The sequence below is a fragment of the Pseudophryne corroboree genome, unplaced genomic scaffold (genome assembly GCF_028390025.1).
Source record: "Pseudophryne corroboree isolate aPseCor3 unplaced genomic scaffold, aPseCor3.hap2 scaffold_330, whole genome shotgun sequence".
Taxonomy (NCBI): Eukaryota; Metazoa; Chordata; class Amphibia; order Anura; family Myobatrachidae; genus Pseudophryne; species Pseudophryne corroboree.
The window spans coordinates 128306-146870 of record NW_026969985.1 but is presented as its reverse complement, the minus strand read 5'-3'; the positions used below and the strand labels follow the sequence as shown (position 1 = coordinate 146870).

The 18565-nt window shown below is 49.2% G+C and overlaps 25 non-coding genes across 25 annotated transcripts; 21 read left to right on the top strand and 4 right to left on the bottom strand.

Annotated features, from left to right (window-relative positions):
* Positions 1–184: 184 nt before the first annotated feature.
* On the bottom strand, positions 185–300 carry LOC135019089 (U5 spliceosomal RNA). Its single transcript, XR_010216689.1, has one exon. It is a non-coding gene; the product is annotated as a U5 spliceosomal RNA (small nuclear RNA).
* A 144-nt stretch (positions 301–444) lies between these two features.
* On the top strand, positions 445–608 carry LOC135018833 (U1 spliceosomal RNA). Its single transcript, XR_010216466.1, has one exon. It is a non-coding gene; the product is annotated as a U1 spliceosomal RNA (small nuclear RNA).
* A 4819-nt stretch (positions 609–5427) lies between these two features.
* On the bottom strand, positions 5428–5540 carry LOC135019114 (U5 spliceosomal RNA). The gene has a single exon (XR_010216713.1). It is a non-coding gene; the product is annotated as a U5 spliceosomal RNA (small nuclear RNA).
* A 286-nt stretch (positions 5541–5826) lies between these two features.
* On the bottom strand, positions 5827–5943 carry LOC135019113 (U5 spliceosomal RNA). Its single transcript, XR_010216712.1, has one exon. It is a non-coding gene; the product is annotated as a U5 spliceosomal RNA (small nuclear RNA).
* A 270-nt stretch (positions 5944–6213) lies between these two features.
* LOC135019091 (U5 spliceosomal RNA) lies at positions 6214–6329 on the bottom strand. Its single transcript, XR_010216691.1, has one exon. It is a non-coding gene; the product is annotated as a U5 spliceosomal RNA (small nuclear RNA).
* Positions 6330–6473: 144 nt separating this feature from the next.
* Positions 6474–6637, top strand: LOC135018775 (U1 spliceosomal RNA). The gene has a single exon (XR_010216409.1). It is a non-coding gene; the product is annotated as a U1 spliceosomal RNA (small nuclear RNA).
* A 152-nt stretch (positions 6638–6789) lies between these two features.
* Positions 6790–6952, top strand: LOC135019027 (U1 spliceosomal RNA). Its single transcript, XR_010216641.1, has one exon. It is a non-coding gene; the product is annotated as a U1 spliceosomal RNA (small nuclear RNA).
* A 674-nt stretch (positions 6953–7626) lies between these two features.
* Positions 7627–7790, top strand: LOC135018821 (U1 spliceosomal RNA). Its single transcript, XR_010216455.1, has one exon. It is a non-coding gene; the product is annotated as a U1 spliceosomal RNA (small nuclear RNA).
* Positions 7791–7942: 152 nt separating this feature from the next.
* Positions 7943–8105, top strand: LOC135018881 (U1 spliceosomal RNA). Its single transcript, XR_010216512.1, has one exon. It is a non-coding gene; the product is annotated as a U1 spliceosomal RNA (small nuclear RNA).
* Positions 8106–8776: 671 nt separating this feature from the next.
* On the top strand, positions 8777–8940 carry LOC135018763 (U1 spliceosomal RNA). Its single transcript, XR_010216397.1, has one exon. It is a non-coding gene; the product is annotated as a U1 spliceosomal RNA (small nuclear RNA).
* A 152-nt stretch (positions 8941–9092) lies between these two features.
* On the top strand, positions 9093–9255 carry LOC135019036 (U1 spliceosomal RNA). The gene has a single exon (XR_010216648.1). It is a non-coding gene; the product is annotated as a U1 spliceosomal RNA (small nuclear RNA).
* Positions 9256–9929: 674 nt separating this feature from the next.
* Positions 9930–10092, top strand: LOC135018796 (U1 spliceosomal RNA). Its single transcript, XR_010216430.1, has one exon. It is a non-coding gene; the product is annotated as a U1 spliceosomal RNA (small nuclear RNA).
* A 972-nt stretch (positions 10093–11064) lies between these two features.
* Positions 11065–11228, top strand: LOC135018814 (U1 spliceosomal RNA). The gene has a single exon (XR_010216448.1). It is a non-coding gene; the product is annotated as a U1 spliceosomal RNA (small nuclear RNA).
* A 152-nt stretch (positions 11229–11380) lies between these two features.
* LOC135018879 (U1 spliceosomal RNA) lies at positions 11381–11543 on the top strand. Its single transcript, XR_010216510.1, has one exon. It is a non-coding gene; the product is annotated as a U1 spliceosomal RNA (small nuclear RNA).
* A 671-nt stretch (positions 11544–12214) lies between these two features.
* On the top strand, positions 12215–12378 carry LOC135018762 (U1 spliceosomal RNA). Its single transcript, XR_010216396.1, has one exon. It is a non-coding gene; the product is annotated as a U1 spliceosomal RNA (small nuclear RNA).
* A 152-nt stretch (positions 12379–12530) lies between these two features.
* LOC135019035 (U1 spliceosomal RNA) lies at positions 12531–12693 on the top strand. The gene has a single exon (XR_010216647.1). It is a non-coding gene; the product is annotated as a U1 spliceosomal RNA (small nuclear RNA).
* A 674-nt stretch (positions 12694–13367) lies between these two features.
* LOC135018795 (U1 spliceosomal RNA) lies at positions 13368–13530 on the top strand. Its single transcript, XR_010216429.1, has one exon. It is a non-coding gene; the product is annotated as a U1 spliceosomal RNA (small nuclear RNA).
* Positions 13531–14502: 972 nt separating this feature from the next.
* Positions 14503–14666, top strand: LOC135018813 (U1 spliceosomal RNA). Its single transcript, XR_010216447.1, has one exon. It is a non-coding gene; the product is annotated as a U1 spliceosomal RNA (small nuclear RNA).
* Positions 14667–14818: 152 nt separating this feature from the next.
* LOC135018878 (U1 spliceosomal RNA) lies at positions 14819–14981 on the top strand. Its single transcript, XR_010216509.1, has one exon. It is a non-coding gene; the product is annotated as a U1 spliceosomal RNA (small nuclear RNA).
* A 670-nt stretch (positions 14982–15651) lies between these two features.
* Positions 15652–15816, top strand: LOC135018932 (U1 spliceosomal RNA). The gene has a single exon (XR_010216559.1). It is a non-coding gene; the product is annotated as a U1 spliceosomal RNA (small nuclear RNA).
* A 149-nt stretch (positions 15817–15965) lies between these two features.
* Positions 15966–16128, top strand: LOC135018911 (U1 spliceosomal RNA). The gene has a single exon (XR_010216539.1). It is a non-coding gene; the product is annotated as a U1 spliceosomal RNA (small nuclear RNA).
* Positions 16129–16802: 674 nt separating this feature from the next.
* LOC135018816 (U1 spliceosomal RNA) lies at positions 16803–16966 on the top strand. Its single transcript, XR_010216450.1, has one exon. It is a non-coding gene; the product is annotated as a U1 spliceosomal RNA (small nuclear RNA).
* Positions 16967–17118: 152 nt separating this feature from the next.
* LOC135018924 (U1 spliceosomal RNA) lies at positions 17119–17281 on the top strand. Its single transcript, XR_010216551.1, has one exon. It is a non-coding gene; the product is annotated as a U1 spliceosomal RNA (small nuclear RNA).
* A 674-nt stretch (positions 17282–17955) lies between these two features.
* On the top strand, positions 17956–18119 carry LOC135018807 (U1 spliceosomal RNA). Its single transcript, XR_010216441.1, has one exon. It is a non-coding gene; the product is annotated as a U1 spliceosomal RNA (small nuclear RNA).
* A 152-nt stretch (positions 18120–18271) lies between these two features.
* On the top strand, positions 18272–18434 carry LOC135018897 (U1 spliceosomal RNA). The gene has a single exon (XR_010216526.1). It is a non-coding gene; the product is annotated as a U1 spliceosomal RNA (small nuclear RNA).
* The last annotated feature ends 131 nt before the right edge of the window (positions 18435–18565 follow it).

The following is an 18565-nucleotide window of genomic DNA, read 5'->3' as shown; positions in this document are numbered from 1 at the left end:
TTCTCACCTGGCTTCTCCTTGCTATAAGCATGGTTTGTACTGTATTCCATGTGCTCCCAGATCTTTCAAGCAAGTAGCATGGTCAAGAAAGTTCTGTTTGAAAAGAAACAAACATTTACTGTAATTTCTATGCAAATGAGCTTTCATTAAAGCACACTCATTCTATCTTTAAACCGATAAAAGAAAATCCAAAAAGATGGGGCATGCAAAAATTGAGGTAAAACTCAGTTTTGCTCCTCTCCACGGAAATCTTTAGTAAAAGGCGAAAGATTTGTTCGTTCTGAAGAGAAACCAGAGCATGACCAAGATTTTCATCTGAAAATATGTGTTCTCCCTGCAGTTGTTGTCCCCAGATGAGAGTTCCCTTGTGCTGCCTCAGTTGAATCTCCTTTACTTGACAGAGATGTGCCTGAGCAGCGGCCCTCCCCAGCCCTATCCCAAATCATACTTATTTTGCATAGGAGATACCATGGTCATGAAGATTGTTCTCCCAGGGTGAGGTTCATTCATTGCATTCTGGGTATGCTGACCCCTGTGATTTCCCCAAATGTGGGAAACTCGACTGCATTATTTGTGGTAGTGGGGGACTGTGTTTGTGCTTTCCTCTGGTCAGCTCTGGTAAAAGTCAGATTTCTTTGTCTCAGATCTTCCTCTAGCCTTGTTCTTCTTTCGAGAGTTCCCTTGTGCTGCCTCAGTTGGATCTCCTTCACTTGACAGGGGGTGCCCGAGCAGCAATCCTCCACAGCTCTAGCCCAACTCCTACTTACCTGCCAGGTGAGATACTATGATCTTCACTGTTAGGGCAATCAGGATGTGGAATTCCCTGCCAGGGAAGGTGGTAATGGCGGACTCTGTAATTGGATTTAAAAAAGGAATGGATACATTTCTGAATGAAAAAGCTATCTAAGGTTATAATACTTAAAATATCAACATGGTTAATCCGGGGGTAACATGAGTTATAGTAGCTAACTAGTCATAAAACATTATTCAGCAAGTATGTAGAATCATCACAACTTAAAACAGGTTGAACACGATGGGCAATTTGCCTCTATTCAACCTCAAAAACTATGTTACTATATGTTACTATATTACTATGTTACTGTAGTATACAGAAAACCAAAATGCAATGAACAGTGATAGTGAGCACTGATGAGGATACTAGAACTGACACTGAGCAGCAAGATGCAGCACTGGACTATTAGTAATGTACTGTAGTATGCTGAGCACCACAATGCAGCACAAGACAATGAGCAGTGATACTGAGCACTGATGAGGATACTACTGAGAACTGACACTGAGCAGGAGAGACACACTACTAGTATTACTGAGCAGCAATAAGTAACCACTGATACTGAGCACTGATATTGAGATTTCCACTGAGAGAACATAGCCACGTCCATTCCGCTCTCTCTTCAAAGCACGAGTAAAAATGGCGGCAACAAGCAGCTCTTTATATGGAATCCGAATCTCGCGAGAATCCGACAGCGGGATGATGACATTTTCCCTTGTTCAGGTTTTCCGAGTCAGGCGGGAACAACCGAGCCTGCCTCGGACCAGTGTAAACAACGTGGAGTTCGTGGGGAATTCGGTTCTCGGAGAACCGAACCCGCTCCTCTCTACCTTATACCCATCAATTTTTTTATTTTCAATCTAAGCCCCTGCAGTTTTCTGTAAGCATCTGCTTCGCTATGATGATCAACAAGTCACAAGGGCAAACACTCAGGGCTTGAGGCGTAGATCTTAGGACCAGCTGCTACAAGCATGGCAGAGGTGTCACTATCACTGGTGACACCCAGAGAGGTGGCGAGGGAGATTGTAATGCAGTGCGCGCAGATAAGCAGCGCAATGGTAAAAAGGAGGCATGGTTTCATAGGTAGGGGCGTGGCCTGGTGGCCTGAATCTACATTTTGTTGCTCCGGGTGTCCCGGGGGTTGGGGGCTGCACCCGGGGACTAGTGTGTGAGCAGTGCTGGCTCCTGCACAGTGAAAGGGCATGGCCACCCAGCATGACGCCTCCCTTCTTGACCATGCTGTAATTGCAGTCGCACTGCAGTTCAGCGTGATCATAAAAAATGGTGTAGCCTCCTGCTGGTGCAGACTGTATGTGCGCGCAGGAAGCCGCCACCATTTTTGTGATCACAGCGGCTGAATGTGATGTCATACAGCCGCTGTGACCACGCCCCCTGTGTCTCCTCCGTTGCAGACCCCATTTTGAAGCCTTGCCCCCGCACCGCTCCATCCCTGACTTGGAAATGGAGTGTTGCTGACCCACCTATCCCCCCCCGCCCCGATTGACAGGCAGAGGCGATCGCATTCTCTGCGGGGTGCCGCAGAAAATGCAGGCACATGCGTATGCTCTTAGCAATTTTTGCAGTTGGATCGCTTATTGTGATTGCAATCCAACCTGAATCAGGCCCTATTACCTATCACAATGCGCTGCGGGCAGTACAAAATTGGGTTAATATAGGAGAAAAACCCCCAGACCTGTGCTCCTTAACTGTACCTGGTGGCTAGTGGAGCGGCTGCCCAGTAATCAGTGTCCACGCCAGTGCGCACACGGTCCACCCCCTACGGCCACGCTCCCCTTCATCAGCGGCCTCGTGATCCGGAAGGGTGGTGTGTGTGTGACTGACCTTAGGATGAAACCGGACCCTCCGCTGCAGTGACCCAGCAACCAGGGCACGGGAGTATACAGCGCCGCTGGGAGTGATGAAGCTGCAGTAAAGATGTCTATTAGACCTAGCCTGCTGCAGCCCTTGTAGATTCTCATAAAACAAGTTCTTCTTTTCTTGTCAAAATTTATAGCTAAGAATAGGCTGCCTGAGGCAGGCCCCTGTTAAGTGGCCTGCTACTGAAGGCACCAACTACAAACTGAGCTCCCTGTTCATGGAAGCGGGGTTATAGAGGAGAATGCACTGAGCATCTTGGGAACAGTCAAAAGCTTTGAGCCGGTTGGTGCCTCAGATCAAGATCCTACTCTACACCCCAATGTGAATCCTTGTGGAGTCCAGTGTACCCCACAGAAGAAATTAATGTGTCACACCCATTGGCAGCAACCTTAGAATAGCTGCTGACGGGCACAATTGAGAAAGGAAGGGGGGGGGGGGGACATTTGAATCCAGCACATAAATGCAATTCAAATATGTAATTTGTACCTTCCTATTTTAAAATATAATGGATGAACCTCACCCTGTGATAACAATCTTCATGATCAAGAGATCTCATATGCAAAATAAGTATGAGTTGGGATAGGGCTGGGGAGGGTGGCTGCTCGGGCAGCCCCTCCCCCGTCAAGTTAAGGAGATTCAACTGAGGAAGCACAAGGGAACTCTCGTCTGGGGACAACAACTGCAGGGAGACCACATCTTTTCAGATGAACATGGGAGGGCGGAAGGCTGCCTAATACTGAAGCACCATCAAATATCAAACCATATGCAACATCTAGTACAAGCCTTCCTGGGGGAAGGTCTGCAGCAGACGGATTTGCATACAGTGATGTTATTCAAGCAGTGGGCCAAAGTTGGCTGGAACCCTCATCTGCATATGAAAAGAGAAAAGGGGCGTGCAGGGCATGGCGGCCTTTTGCAGTGCTTGGATGACCCCTAGTTCTCATTAAACACCCCCACCCTCCTTTGGTGTGGGGCTCATGTTGGCCATGCCCCATCCCCTGAAGCATTCAAGCTGATTTCTTGCAGCAGCTGGGCACTGTAACAGCTCCAGAGCTGTTCTGTAAGGCAAGTAAAAGGGTGTGGGCCCTGCAGCACCACCTCTAGTTTGCATTGTGCGTTGGAAGGCACAAAGTAAGCAGACGGGAGGAGAAGTCAGGATAGTGCGCAAGGGCATCCTTTTCTCTTAGTCCGTAGAGGATGCTGGGGTCACATTAAGAACCATGGGGTATAGACGGGATCCGCAAGAGCATGGGCACTTTAAGACTATCAAAGGGTGTGAACTGGCTCCTCCCTCTATGCCCCTCCTCCAGACTCCAGTTATAGGAACTGTGCCCATGGAGACGGACATTTCGAGGAAAGGATTTATTGTTAAACTAAGGTGAGCATCTTACCAGCTCACACCTTAAGCATGCCGCAGAACGTGGCATTCAACAGAACACAAGCCAACGGCATGAACAATTGCAGCAAAAAGCTGACCAGAACCATAACACAACATGTGTATAACCACAAGTAATAACTGCAGACACAGTATGGACTGGGACGGGTGCCCAGCATCCTCTACAGACTAAGAGAAAAGGATTTACCGGTAGGTATTAAAATCCTATTTTCTCATACGACCTAGAGGATGCTGGGGTCACATTAAGAACCATGGGGTTATACCAAAGCTCTTGAACGGGTGGAAGAGTGCGTACGACTCTGCAGCACCGAATGACCCAACTTGAAGTTATCATCGGCCAAGGTATCAAACTTGTAAAACTTAGCAAAAGTGTTTACTAAATAGCTGCTCGGCAAAGTTGCAATGCCGAGACTCCCCGACCAGCTGCCCAGGATGAACCCACCTTTCTAGTAGAATGGGTCTTCACCTAATTCAGTAACGGCAATCCTGCCATGGAATGAGCATGCTGAATCTTACCACAGATCCAGCGCATAATGGTCTACATGGAAGCAGGACACCCAATCCTGTTGGGAGCATACAGGACAAACAGAGCCTCTGTTTTCCTAATCTGAACCGTTCTGGTGACATAAATTTTCAAAGTTCTGACCACAGCCAGAGACTTTGACTCAACGAAGGTGTCAGTGGCCAAAGGCACCATGTGGAAAGATGAACCACCTTCGGCAGAAATTGTTGACGTGTCCTCAATTCTGCTCTATCTTCATGAAAGATCAAATAAAGGCTCTTGTGATACTGCATGGTTTGTACTGTTTTCCATGTGCTCCCAGATCTTTCAAGCAAGTAGCATGGTCAAGAAAGTTCTGTTTGAAAAGAAACAAACATTTACTGTCATTGTTATGCAAATAAACTTACATTAAAGCTAACAAGAAAGCAAACTCGTTCTGTCTTTAAACTGATAAAAGAAACCCCAATAATATGGGCATACCTCCCAACTTTGTCGGCTCGCAAAGAGGGACACACGCGCGGCGAAGTCGCGCGCGCTCCCAAAAAGGGTGTGGCCTAAGTAAAAGGGGGCGTGGCTTCGTGGGAGGACCCGCGATCGCGAGTCACGCCCCCGTTTTCGGCACTGAGCGGGCATGCCCAGCGCTCTGTGAGCCGCTGGCATGCCACCTCTCCCTCTGACTTCAGTGAATAGACGCTGTGCGCATGCGCACAGCGTCTATTCACCGCTGCTCTGCTAAGCAGGGCAGCGACAGACAGAGCCTCCCAATTGTCCTCCCCACCGCGGGACACTGCGGCCCGCAGGTGGGACAGCGGGACAGTCCCCAAAAAACGGGACTGTCCCGCGAAAATCGGGACAGTTGGGAGGTATGATATGGGGCATGCAAAAATTGAGATAAAACTCAGTTTTGCTCCTCTCCACGGAAATCTTTAGTAAAAGGCGAAAGATTTGTTTGTTCTGAAGAGAAACCAGAGCATGACCAAGATTCCACCTGTCGCCTGAGTGCCATGCCAGCAGTCCTCATTCAGCTCAAAGTGAGCACCCAATTTGAAAGAAAGAAAGCAGATTTCTCACCAGGCTTCCCCTTGCTATAAACATGGTTTGTACTCTTTTCCATGTGCTCCCAGATCTTTCAAGCAATTAGTATGGTCAAGAAAGTTCTGCTTGAAAAGAAACAGACATTTATTGTCATTGTTATGCAAATAAACTTACATTAAAGCTAACAAGAAAGCACACTCGTTCTGTCTTTAAACTGATAAAAGAAACCCCAATAATATGGGGCATGCAAAAATTGAGATAAAATTCAGTTTTGCTCCTCTCCACGGATAATCTTTAATAAAAGGCGAAAGATTTGTTCGTTCTGAAGAGAAACCAGAGCATGACCAAGATTCCACCTGTCGCCTGAGTGCTGTGCCAGCAGTCCTCATTCAGATCAAAGTGAGTGCCCAATTTGAAAGAAAGCAGATTTCTCACCTGGCTTCTCCTTGCTATAAGCATGGTTTGTACTGTATTCCATGTGCTCCCAGATCTTTAAAGCAAGTAGCATGGTCAAGAAAGTTCTGTTTGAACATAAATAAACATTTACTGTCATTTCTATGCAAATGAGCTTACATTAAAGCACACTCATTCTATCTTTAAACCGGTAAAAGAAACCCCAAAAAGATGGGGCATGCAAAAATTGAGATAAAACTCGGTTTTGCGCCTCTCCACGGAAATCTTTAGTAAGAGGCGAAAGATTTGTTCGTTCTGAAGAGAAACCAGAGCATGACCAAGATTTTTATATGAAAATATGTGTTCTCCCTGCAGTTGTTGTCCCCAGATGAGAGTTCCCTTGTGCTGCCTCAGCTGAATCTCCTTTACTTGACAGAGATGTGCCTGAGCAGCGGCCCTCCCCAGCCCTATCCCAAATCATACTTATTTTGCATAGGCGATACCATGGTCATGAAGATTGTTCTCCCAGGGTGAGGTTCATTCATTGCATTCTGGGTATGCTGACCCCTGTGATTTCCCCAAATGTGGGAAACTCGACTGCATTATTTGTGGTAGTGGGGGACTGTGTTTGTGCTTTCCTCTGGTCAGCTCTGGTAAAAGTCAGATTTCTTTGTCTCAGATCTTCCTCTAGCCTTGTTCTTCTTTCGAGAGTTCCCTTGTGCTGCCTCAGTTGGATCTCTTTCACTTGACAGGGGGGTGCCCGAGTAGCGACCCTCCCCAGCTCTAGCCCAACTCCTACTTACCTGCCAGGTGAGATACTATGATCATGAAGGTGCTTCTCCCAGGGCAAGGCTCACCCATTGCACTCTGGGTGTGGTGCCCCTGCGATTTCCCCAAATGTGGGAAGCTTGACTGCATAATTTGTGTTTCCCCTGGTCGGCTCTCGTATAATTCAGATCTCTTTGTCTCAGGTCTCTCTCCAGCCTAGTTTGCTGTCTGTTTCCACTTCTTTTTTCATGAGCCCCTCCCTTTTATACCCTTGTGCACTATCCTGACTTCTCCTCTTGTCTGCTTACTTTGTGCCTTCCAATGCACAATGCAAACTACTGGTAGTGCTGCAGGGCCCACACCCTTTTACTTGCCGTACAGAGCAGCTCTGGAGCTGTTACAGTGCCCAGCTGCTGCAAGAAATCAGCTTGAATGCTTCAGGGGCTGGGGCATAGCCAACATGAGCCCCACACCGAAGGAGGGTGGAGGTGTTTAATGCGAACTAGGGGTCATCCAAGCGCCGCAAAAGGCCGCTATGCCCTGCACGCCCCTTTTCTCTTTTCATATGCAGACGAGGGTTGAAGCCAACTTTGACCCACTGCTTGGATGACATCACCGTATGCAAATCCATCTGCTGCAGGCCTTCCCCCAGGAATGCTTGCACTAGTTGTTGCATTTGGTTTGTTGTTTGGGGGTGCTTCATTATTAGGCAGCCTTCTGCCCTCCCATGTTCATCTGAAAATATGTGTTCTCCCTGCAGTTGTTGTCCCCAGATGAGAGTTCCCTTGTGCTGCCTCAGTTGAATCTCCTTTACTTGACAGAGATGTGCCTGAGCAGCGGCCCTCCCCAGCCCTATCCCAAATCATACTTATTTTGCATAGGAGATACCATGGTCATGAAGATTGTTCTCCCAGGGTGAGGTTCATTCATTGCATTCTGGGTATGCTGACCCCTGTGATTTCCCCAAATGTGGGAAACTCGACTGCATTATTTGTGGTAGTGGGGGACTGTGTTTGTGCTTTCCTCTGGTCAGCTCTGGTAAAAGTCAGATTTATTTGTCTCAGATCTTCCTCTAGCCTTGTTCTTCTTTCGAGAGTTCCCTTGTGCTGCCTCAGTTGAATCTCCTTCACTTGACAGGGGGGTACCCGAGCAGCGACCCTCCCCAGCTCTAGCCCAACTTCTACTTACCTGGCAGGTGAGATACTATGATCATGTAGGTGCTTCTCCCAGGGCAAGGCTCACCCATTGCACTCTGGGTGTGCTGCTCCTGCGATTTCCCCAAATGTGGGAAACTTGACTGCATAATTTGTGTTTCCCCTGGTCGGCTCTCGTATAATTCAGATCTCTTTGTCTCAGGTCTCTCTCCAGCCTAGTTTGCTGTCTGTTTCAACTTCTCTTTTCTTGAGCCGCTCCCTTCTATGCCCTTGCGCACTATCCTGACTTCTCCTGTCTGCTTACTTTGTGCCTTCCAATGCACAATGCAAACTACAGGTAGTGCTGCAGGGCCCACACCCTTTTACTTGCCGTTCAGAGCAGCTCTGGAGCTGTTACAGTGCCCAGCTGCTGCAAGAAATCAGCTTGAATGCTTCAGGGGCTGGGGCATAGCCAACATGAGCCCCACACCGAAGGAGGGTGGAGGTGTTTAATGCGAACTAGGGGTCATCCAAGCGCCGCAAAAGGCCGCCATGCCCTGCACGCCCCTTTTCTCTTTTCATATGCAGACGAGGGTTGAAGCCAACTTTGACCCACTGCTTGGATGACATCACCATATGCAAATCCATCTGCTGCAGGCCTTCCCCCAGGAATGCTTGTACTAGTTGTTGCATTTGGTTTGTTGTTTGGGGGTGCTTCAGTATTAGGCTGCCTTCTGCCCTCCCATGTTTATCTGAAAATATGTGTTCTCCCTGCAGTTGTTGTCCCCAGATGAGAGTTCCCTTGTGCTGCCTCAGTTGAATCTCCTTTACTTGACAGAGATGTGCCTGAGCAGCGGCCCTCCCCAGCCCTATCCCAAATCATACTTATTTTGCATAGGCGATACCATGGTCATGAAGATTGTTCTCCCAGGGTGAGGTTCATTCATTGCATTCTGGGTATGCTGACCCCTGTGATTTCCCCAAATGTGGGAAACTCAACTGCATTATTTGTGGTAGTGGGGGACTGTGTTTGTGCTTTCCTCTGGACAGCTCTGGTAAAAGTCAGATTTATTTGTCTCAGATCTTCCTCTAGCCTTGTTCTTCTTTCGAGAGTTCCCTTGTGCTGCCTCAGTTGGATCTCTTTCACTTGACAGGGGGGTGCCCGAGCAGCGACCCTCCCCAGCTCTAGCCCAACTCCTACTTACTTGCCAGGTGAGATACTATGATCATGAAGGTGCTTCTCCCAGGGCAAGGCTCACCCATTGCACTCTGGGTGTGGTGCCCCTGCGATTTCCCCAAATGTGGGAAGCTTGACTGCATAATTTGTGTTTCCCCTGGTCGGCTCTCGTATAATTCAGATCTCTTTGTCTCAGGTCTCTCTCCAGCCTAGTTTGCTGTCTGTTTCCACTTCTTTTTTCATGAGCCCCTCCCTTTTATACCCTTGTGCACTATCCTGACTTCTCCTCCTGTCTGCTTACTTTGTGCCTTCCAATGCACAATGCAAACTACAGGTAGTGCTGTAGGGCCCACACCCTTTTACTTGCCGTACAGAGCAGCTCTGGAGCTGTTACAGTGCCCAGCTACTGCAAGAAATCAGCTTGAATGCTTCAGGGGCTGGGGCACAGCCAACATGAGCCCCACACCGAAGGAGGGTGGAGGTGTTTAATGTGAACTAGGGGTCATCCAAGCGCCGCAAAAGGCCGCCATGCCCTGCACGCCCCTTTTCTCTTTTCATATGCAGACGAGGGTTGAAGCCAACTTTGACCCACTGCTTGGATGACATCACCGTATGCAAATCCATCTGCTGCAGGCCTTCCCCCAGGAATGCTTGCACTAGTTGTTGCATTTGGTTTGTTGTTTGGGGGTGCTTCAGTATTAGGCAGCCTTCTGCCCTCCCATGTTCATCTGAAAATATGTGTTCTCCCTGCAGTTGTTGTCCCCAGATGAGAGTTCCCTTGTGCTGCCTCAGTTGAATCTCCTTTACTTGACAGAGATGTGCCTGAGCAGCGGCCCTCCCCAGCCCTATCCCAAATCATACTTATTTTGCATAGGAGATACCATGGTCATGAAGATTGTTCTCCCAGGGTGAGGTTCATTCATTGCATTCTGGGTATGCTGACCCCTGTGATTTCCAAAATGTGGGAAACTCGACTGCATTATTTGTGGTAGTGGGGGACTGTGTTTGTGCTTTCCTCTGGTCAGCTCTGGTAAAAGTCAGATTTATTTGTCTCAGATCTTCCTCTAGCCTTGTTCTTCTTTCGAGAGTTTCCTTGTGCTGCCTCAGTTGGATCTCTTTCACTTGACAGAGGGGTGCCCGAGCAGCGACCCTCCCCAGCTCTAGCCCAACTCCTACTTACCTGCCAGGTGAGATACTATGATCATGAAGGTGCTTCTCCCAGGGCAAGGCTCACCCATTGCACTCTGATTTCCCCAAATGTGGGAAGCTTGACTGCATAATTTGTGTTTCCCCTGGTCGGCTCTCGTATAATTCAGATCTCTTTGTCTCAGGTCTCTCTCCAGCCTAGTTTGCTGTCTGTTTCCACTTCTTTTTTCATGAGCCCCTCCCTTTTATACCCTTGTGCACTATCCTGACTTCTCCTCCTGTCTGCTTACTTTGTGCCTTCCAATGCACAATGCAAACTACAGGTAGTGCTGCAGGGCCCACACCCTTTTACTTGCCGTACAGAGCAGCTCTGTAGCTGTTACAGTGCCCAGCTGCTGCAAGAAATCAGCTTGAATGCTTCAGGGGCTGGGGCATAGCCAACATGAGCCCCACACCGAAGGAGGGTGGAGGTGTTTAATGCGAACTAGGGGTCATCCAAGCGCCGCAAAAGGCCGCCATGCCCTGCACGCCCCTTTTCTCTTTTCATATGCAGACGAGGGTTGAAGCCAACTTTGACCCACTGCTTGGATGACATCACCGTATGCAAATCCATCTGCTGCAGGCCTTCCCCCAGGAATGCTTGCACTAGTTGTTGCATTTGGTTTGTTGTTTGGGGGTGCTTCAGTATTAGGCAGCCTTCTGCCCTCCCATGTTCATCTGAAAATATGTGTTCTCCCTGCAGTTGTTGTCCCCAGATGAGAGTTCCCTTGTGCTGCCTCAGTTGAATCTCCTTTACTTGACAGAGATGTGCCTGAGCAGCGGCCCTCCCCAGCCCTATCCCAAATCATACTTATTTTGCATAGGAGATACCATGGTCATGAAGATTGTTCTCCCACGGTGAGGTTCATTCATTGCATTCTGGGTATGCTGACCCCTGTGATTTCCCCAAATGTGGGAAACTCGACTGCTTTATTTGTGGTAGTGGGGGACTGTGTTTGTGCTTTCCTCTGGTCAGCTCTGGTAAAAGTCAGATTTCTTTGTCTCAGATCTTCCTTTAGCCTTGTTCTTCTTTCGAGAGTTCCCTTGTGCTGCCTCAGTTGGATCTCCTTCACTTGACAGGGGGGTACCCGAGCAGCGACCCTCCCCAGCTCTAGCCCAACTTCTACTTACCTGGCAGGTGAGATACTATGATCATGTAGGTGCTTCTCCCAGGGCAAGGCTCACCCATTGCACTCTGGGTGTGCTGCTCCTGCGATTTCCCCAAATGTGGGAAACTTGACTGCATAATTTGTGTTTCCCCTGGTCGGCTCTCGTATAATTCAGATCTCTTTGTCTCAGGTCTCTCTCCAGCCTAGTTTGCTGTCTGTTTCAACTTCTCTTTTCTTGAGCCGCTCCCTTCTATGCCCTTGCGCACTATCCTGACTTCTCCCGTCTGCTTACTTTGTGCCTTCCAATGCACAATGCAAACTACAGGTAGTGCTGCAGGGCCCACACCCTTTTACTTGCCGTTCAGAGCAGCTCTGGAGCTGTTACAGTGCCCAGCTGCTGCAAGAAATCAGCTTGAATGCTTCAGGGGCTGGGGCATAGCCAACATGAGCCCCACACCGAAGGAGGGTGGAGGTGTTTAATGCGAACTAGGGGTCATCCAAGCGCCGCAAAAGGCCGCCATGCCCTGCACGCCCCTTTTCTCTTTTCATATGCAGACGAGGGTTGAAGCCAACTTTGACCCACTGCTTGGATGACATCACCATATGCAAATCCATCTGCTGCAGGCCTTCCCCCAGGAATGCTTGTACTAGTTGTTGCATTTGGTTTGTTGTTTGGGGGTGCTTCAGTATTAGGCTGCCTTCTGCCCTCCCATGTTTATCTGAAAATATGTGTTCTCCCTGCAGTTGTTGTCCCCAGATGAGAGTTCCCTTGTGCTGCCTCAGTTGAATCTCCTTTACTTGACAGAGATGTGCCTGAGCAGCGGCCCTCCCCAGCCCTATCCCAAATCATACTTATTTTGCATAGGCGATACCATGGTCATGAAGATTGTTCTCCCAGGGTGAGGTTCATTCATTGCATTCTGGGTATGCTGACCCCTGTGATTTCCCCAAATGTGGGAAACTCAACTGCATTATTTGTGGTAGTGGGGGACTGTGTTTGTGCTTTCCTCTGGACAGCTCTGGTAAAAGTCAGATTTATTTGTCTCAGATCTTCCTCTAGCCTTGTTCTTCTTTCGAGAGTTCCCTTGTGCTGCCTCAGTTGGATCTCTTTCACTTGACAGGGGGGTGCCCGAGCAGCGACCCTCCCCAGCTCTAGCCCAACTCCTACTTACTTGCCAGGTGAGATACTATGATCATGAAGGTGCTTCTCCCAGGGCAAGGCTCACCCATTGCACTCTGGGTGTGGTGCCCCTGCGATTTCCCCAAATGTGGGAAGCTTGACTGCATAATTTGTGTTTCCCCTGGTCGGCTCTCGTATAATTCAGATCTCTTTGTCTCAGGTCTCTCTCCAGCCTAGTTTGCTGTCTGTTTCCACTTCTTTTTTCATGAGCCCCTCCCTTTTATACCCTTGTGCACTATCCTGACTTCTCCTCCTGTCTGCTTACTTTGTGCCTTCCAATGCACAATGCAAACTACAGGTAGTGCTGTTGGGCCCACACCCTTTTACTTGCCGTACAGAGCAGCTCTGGAGCTGTTACAGTGCCCAGCTACTGCAAGAAATCAGCTTGAATGCTTCAGGGGCTGGGGCACAGCCAACATGAGCCCCACACCGAAGGAGGGTGGAGGTGTTTAATGTGAACTAGGGGTCATCCAAGCGCCGCAAAAGGCCGCCATGCCCTGCACGCCCCTTTTCTCTTTTCATATGCAGACGAGGGTTGAAGCCAACTTTGACCCACTGCTTGGATGACATCACCGTATGCAAATCCATCTGCTGCAGGCCTTCCCCCAGGAATGCTTGCACTAGTTGTTGCATTTGGTTTGTTGTTTGGGGGTGCTTCAGTATTAGGCAGCCTTCTGCCCTCCCATGTTCATCTGAAAATATGTGTTCTCCCTGCAGTTGTTGTCCCCAGATGAGAGTTCCCTTGTGCTGCCTCAGTTGAATCTCCTTTACTTGACAGAGATGTGCCTGAGCAGCGGCCCTCCCCAGCCCTATCCCAAATCATACTTATTTTGCATAGGAGATACCATGGTCATGAAGATTGTTCTCCCAGGGTGAGGTTCATTCATTGCATTCTGGGTATGCTGACCCCTGTGATTTCCAAAATGTGGGAAACTCGACTGCATTATTTGTGGTAGTGGGGGACTGTGTTTGTGCTTTCCTCTGGTCAGCTCTGGTAAAAGTCAGATTTATTTGTCTCAGATCTTCCTCTAGCCTTGTTCTTCTTTCGAGAGTTTCCTTGTGCTGCCTCAGTTGGATCTCTTTCACTTGACAGAGGGGTGCCCGAGCAGCGACCCTCCCCAGCTCTAGCCCAACTCCTACTTACCTGCCAGGTGAGATACTATGATCATGAAGGTGCTTCTCCCAGGGCAAGGCTCACCCATTGCACTCTGATTTCCCCAAATGTGGGAAGCTTGACTGCATAATTTGTGTTTCCCCTGGTCGGCTCTCGTATAATTCAGATCTCTTTGTCTCAGGTCTCTCTCCAGCCTAGTTTGCTGTCTGTTTCCACTTCTTTTTTCATGAGCCCCTCCCTTTTATACCCTTGTGCACTATCCTGACTTCTCCTACTGTCTGCTTACTTTGTGCCTTCCAATGCACAATGCAAACTACAGGTAGTGCTGCAGGGCCCACACCCTTTTACTTGCCGTACAGAGCAGCTCTGGAGCTGTTACAGTGCCCAGCTGCTGCAAGAAATCAGCTTGAATGCTTCAGGGGCTGGGGCATAGCCAACATGAGCCCCACACCGAAGGAGGGTGGAGGTGTTTAATGCGAACTAGGGGTCATCCAAGCGCCGCAAAAGGCCGCCATGCCCTGCACGCCCCTTTTCTCTTTTCATATGCAGACGAGGGTTGAAGCCAACTTTGACCCACTGCTTGGATGACATCACCGTATGCAAATCCATCTGCTGCAGGCCTTCCCCCAGGAATGCTTGCACTAGTTGTTGCATTTGGTTTGTTGTTTGGGGGTGCTTCAGTATTAGGCAGCCTTCTGCCCTCCCATGTTCATCTGAAAATATGTGTTCTCCCTGCAGTTGTTGTCCCCAGATGAGCGTTCCCTTGTGCTGCCTCAGTTGAATCTCCTTTACTTGACAGAGATGTGCCTGAGCAGCGGCCCTCCCCAGCCCTATCCCAAATCATACTTATTTTGCATAGGAGATACCATGGTCATGAAGATTGTTCTCCCACGGTGAGGTTCATTCATTGCATTCTGGGTATGCTGACCCCTGTGATTTCCCCAAATGTGGGAAACTCGACTGCTTTATTTGTGGTAGTGGGGGACTGTGTTTGTGCTTTCCTCTGGTCAGCTCTGGTAAAAGTCAGATTTCTTTGTCTCAGATCTTCCTTTAGCCTTGTTCTTCTTTCGAGAGTTCCCTTGTGCTGCCTCAGTTGGATCTCCTTCACTTGACAGGGGGGTACCCGAGCAGCGACCCTCCCCAGCTCTAGCCCAACTTCTACTTACCTGGCAGGTGAGATACTATGATCATGTAGGTGCTTCTCCCAGGGCAAGGCTCACCCATTGCACTCTGGGTGTGCTGCTCCTGCGATTTCCCCAAATGTGGGAAACTTGACTGCATAATTTGTGTTTCCCCTGGTCGGCTCTCGTATAATTCAGATCTCTTTGTCTCAGGTCTCTCTCCAGCCTAGTTTGCTGTCTGTTTCAACTTCTCTTTTCTTGAGCCGCTCCCTTCTATGCCCTTGCGCACTATCCTGACTTCTCCCGTCTGCTTACTTTGTGCCTTCCAATGCACAATGCAAACTACAGGTAGTGCTGCAGGGCCCACACCCTTTTACTTGCCGTTCAGAGCAGCTCTGGAGCTGTTACAGTGCCCAGCTGCTGCAATAAATCAGCTTGAATGCTTCAGGGGATGGGGCATGGCCAACATGAGCCCCACACCAAAGGAGGGTGGGGTGTTTAATGCGAACTAGGGGTCATCCAAGCACCGCAAAAGGCCGCCATGCCCTGCACGCCCCTTTTCTCTTTTCATATGCAGATGAGGGTTGAAGCCAACTTTGACCCACTGCTTGGATGACATCACCGTATGCAAATCCGTCTTCTGCAGAACTTCCCCCAGGAATGCTTGCACTAGTTGTTGCATTTGGTTTGTTGTTTGGGGGTGCTTCAGTATTAGGCAGCCTTCTGCCCTCCCATGTTCATCTGAAAATATGTGTTCTCCCTGCAGTTGTTGTCCCCAGATGAGAGTTCCCTTGTGCTGCCTCAGTTGAATCTCCTTTACTTGACAGAGATGTGCATGAGCAGCGGCCCTCCCCAGCCCTATCCCAAATCATACTTATTTTGCATAGGAGATACCATGGTCATGAAGATTACTCTCCCAGGGTGAGGTTCATTCATTGCATTCTGGGTATGCTGACCCCTGTGATTTCCCCAAATGTGGGAAACGCGACTGCTTTATTTGTTGGTAGTGGGGGACTGTGTTTGTGTTTTCCTCTGCTCTCTGGTAAAAGTCAGATTTCTTTGTTTCAGATCTTCCTCTAGCCTTGTTCTTCTTTCGAGAGTTTCCTTGTGCTGCCTCAGTTGGATCTCCTTCACTTGACAGGGGGGTGCCCGAGCAGCGACCCTCCCCAGCTCTAGCCCAACTCCTACTTACCTGCCAGGTGAGATACTATGATCATGAAGGTGCTTCTCCCAGGGCAAGGCTCACCCATTGCACTCTGGGTGTGCTGCCCCTGCGATTTCCCCAAATGTGGGAAACTTGACTGCATAATTTGTGTTTCCCCTGGTCAGGTCTCGTATAATTCAGATCTCTTTGTCTCAGGTCTCTCTCCAGCCTAGTTTGCTGTCTGTTTCCACTTCTCTTTTCTTGAGCCGCTCCCTTCTATGCCCTTGCGCACTATCCTGACTTCTCCTCCTTTCTGCTTACTTTGTGCCTTCCAACGCACAATGCGAACTACAGGTAGTGCTGCAGGGCCCACACCCTTTTACTTGCCTTACAGAGCAGCTCTGGAGCTGTTACAGTGCCCAGCTGCTGCAAGAAATCAGCTTGAATGCTTCAGGGGCTGGGGCATAGCCAACATGAGCCCTACACCGAAGGAGGGTGGAGGTGTTTAATGCAAACTAGGGGTCAGCCAAGTGCCGCAAAAGGCCACCATGCCCTGCACGCCCCTTTTCTCTTTTCATATGCAGACGAGGGTTGAAGCCAACTTTGACCCACTGCTTGGATGACATCACCATATGCAAATCTATCTGCTGCAGGCCTTCCCCCAGGAATGCTTGCACTAGTTGTTGCATTTGGTTTGTTGTTTGGGGGTGCTTCAGTATTAGGCAGCCTTCTGCCCTCCCATGTTCATCTGAAAATATGTGTTCTCCCTGCAGTTGTTGTCCCCAGATGAGAGTTCCCTTGTGCTGCCTCAGTTGAATCTCCTTTACTTGACAGAGATGTGCCTGAGCAGCGGCCCTCCCCAGCCATATCCCAAATCATACTTATTTTGCATAGGAGATACCATTGTTATGAAGATTGTTCTCCCAGGGTGCGGTTCATTCATTGCACTCTGGGTATGCTGACCCCTGTGATTTCCCCAAATGTGGGAAACTCGACTGCATTATTTGTGGTAGTGGTGGACTGTGTTTGTGCTTTCCTCTGGTCAGCTCTGGTAAAAGTCAGATTTCTTTGTCTCAGATCTTCCTCTAGCCTTGTTCTTCTTTCGAGAGTTCCTTTGTGCTGCCTCAGTTGGATCTCCTTCACTTGACAGGGGGGTGCCCGAGCAGCGACCCTCCCCAGCTCTAGCCCAACTCCTACTTACCTGCCAGGTGAGATACTATGATCATGAAGGTGCTTCTCCCAGGGCAAGGCTCACCCATTGCACTCTGGGTGTGCTGCTCCTGCGATTTCCCCAAATGTGGGAAACTTGACTGCATAATTTGTGTTTCCCCTGGTCAGGTCTCGTATAATTCAGATCTCTTTGTCTCAGGTCTCTCTCCAGCCTAGTTTGCTGTCTGTTTCCACTTCTCTTTTCTTCAGCAGCTCCCTTCTATGCCCTTGCGCACTATCCTGACTTCTCCTCCTTTCTGCTTACTTTGTGCCTTCCAACGCACAATGCGAACTACAGGTAGTGCTGCAGGGCCCACAACCTTTTACTTGCCTTACAGAGCAGCTCTGGAGCTGTTACAGTGCCCAGCTGCTGCAAGAAATCAGCTTGAATGCTTCAGGGGCTGGGGCATAGCCAACATGAGCCCCACACCGAAGGAGGGTGGAGGTGTTTAATGCAAACTAGGGGTCAGCCAAGTGCCGCAAAAGGCCACCATGCCCTGCACGCCCCTTTTCTCTTTTCATATGCAGACGAGGGTTGAAGCCAACTTTGACCCACTGCTTGGATGACATCACCATATGCAAATCTATCTGCTGCAGGCCTTCCCCCAGGAATGCTTGCACTAGTTGTTGCATTTGGTTTGTTGTTTGGGGGTGCTTCAGTATTAGGCAGCCTTCTGCCCTCCCATGTTCATCTGAAAATATGTGTTCTCCCTGCAGTTGTTGTCCCCAGATGAGAGTTCCCTTGTGCTGCCTCAGTTGAATCTCCTTTACTTGGCAGAGATGTGCCTGAGCAGCGGCCCTCCCCAGCCATATCCCAAATCATACTTATTTTGCATAGGAGATACCATTGTTATGAAGATTGTTCTCCCAGGGTGCGGTTCATTCATTGCACTCTGGGTATGCTGACCCCTGTGATTTCCCCAAATGTGGGAAACTCGACTGCATTATTTGTGGTAGTGGTGGACTGTGTTTGTACTTTCCTCTGGTCAGCTCTGGTAAAAGTCAGATTTCTTTGTCTCAGATCTTCCTCTAGCCTTGTTCTTCTTTCGAGAGTTCCTTTGTGCTGCCTCAGTTGGATCTCCTTCACTTGACAGGGGGGTGTCCGAGCAGCGACCCTCCCCAGCTCTAGCCCAACTCCTACTTACCTGCCAGGTGAGATACTATGATCATGAAGGTGCTTCTCCCAGGGCAAGGCTCACCCATTGCACTCTGGGTGTGCTGCCCCTGCAATTTCCCCAAATGTGGGAAACTTGACTGCATAATTTGTGTTTCCCCTGGTCGGCTCTCGTATAATTCAGATCTCTTTGTCTCAGGTCTCTCTCCAGCCTAGTTTGCTGTCTGTTTCCACTTCTCTTTTCTTGAGCCCCTCCCTTCTATACCCTTGTGCACTATCCTGACTTCTCCTCCCGTCTGCTTACTTTGTGCCTTCCA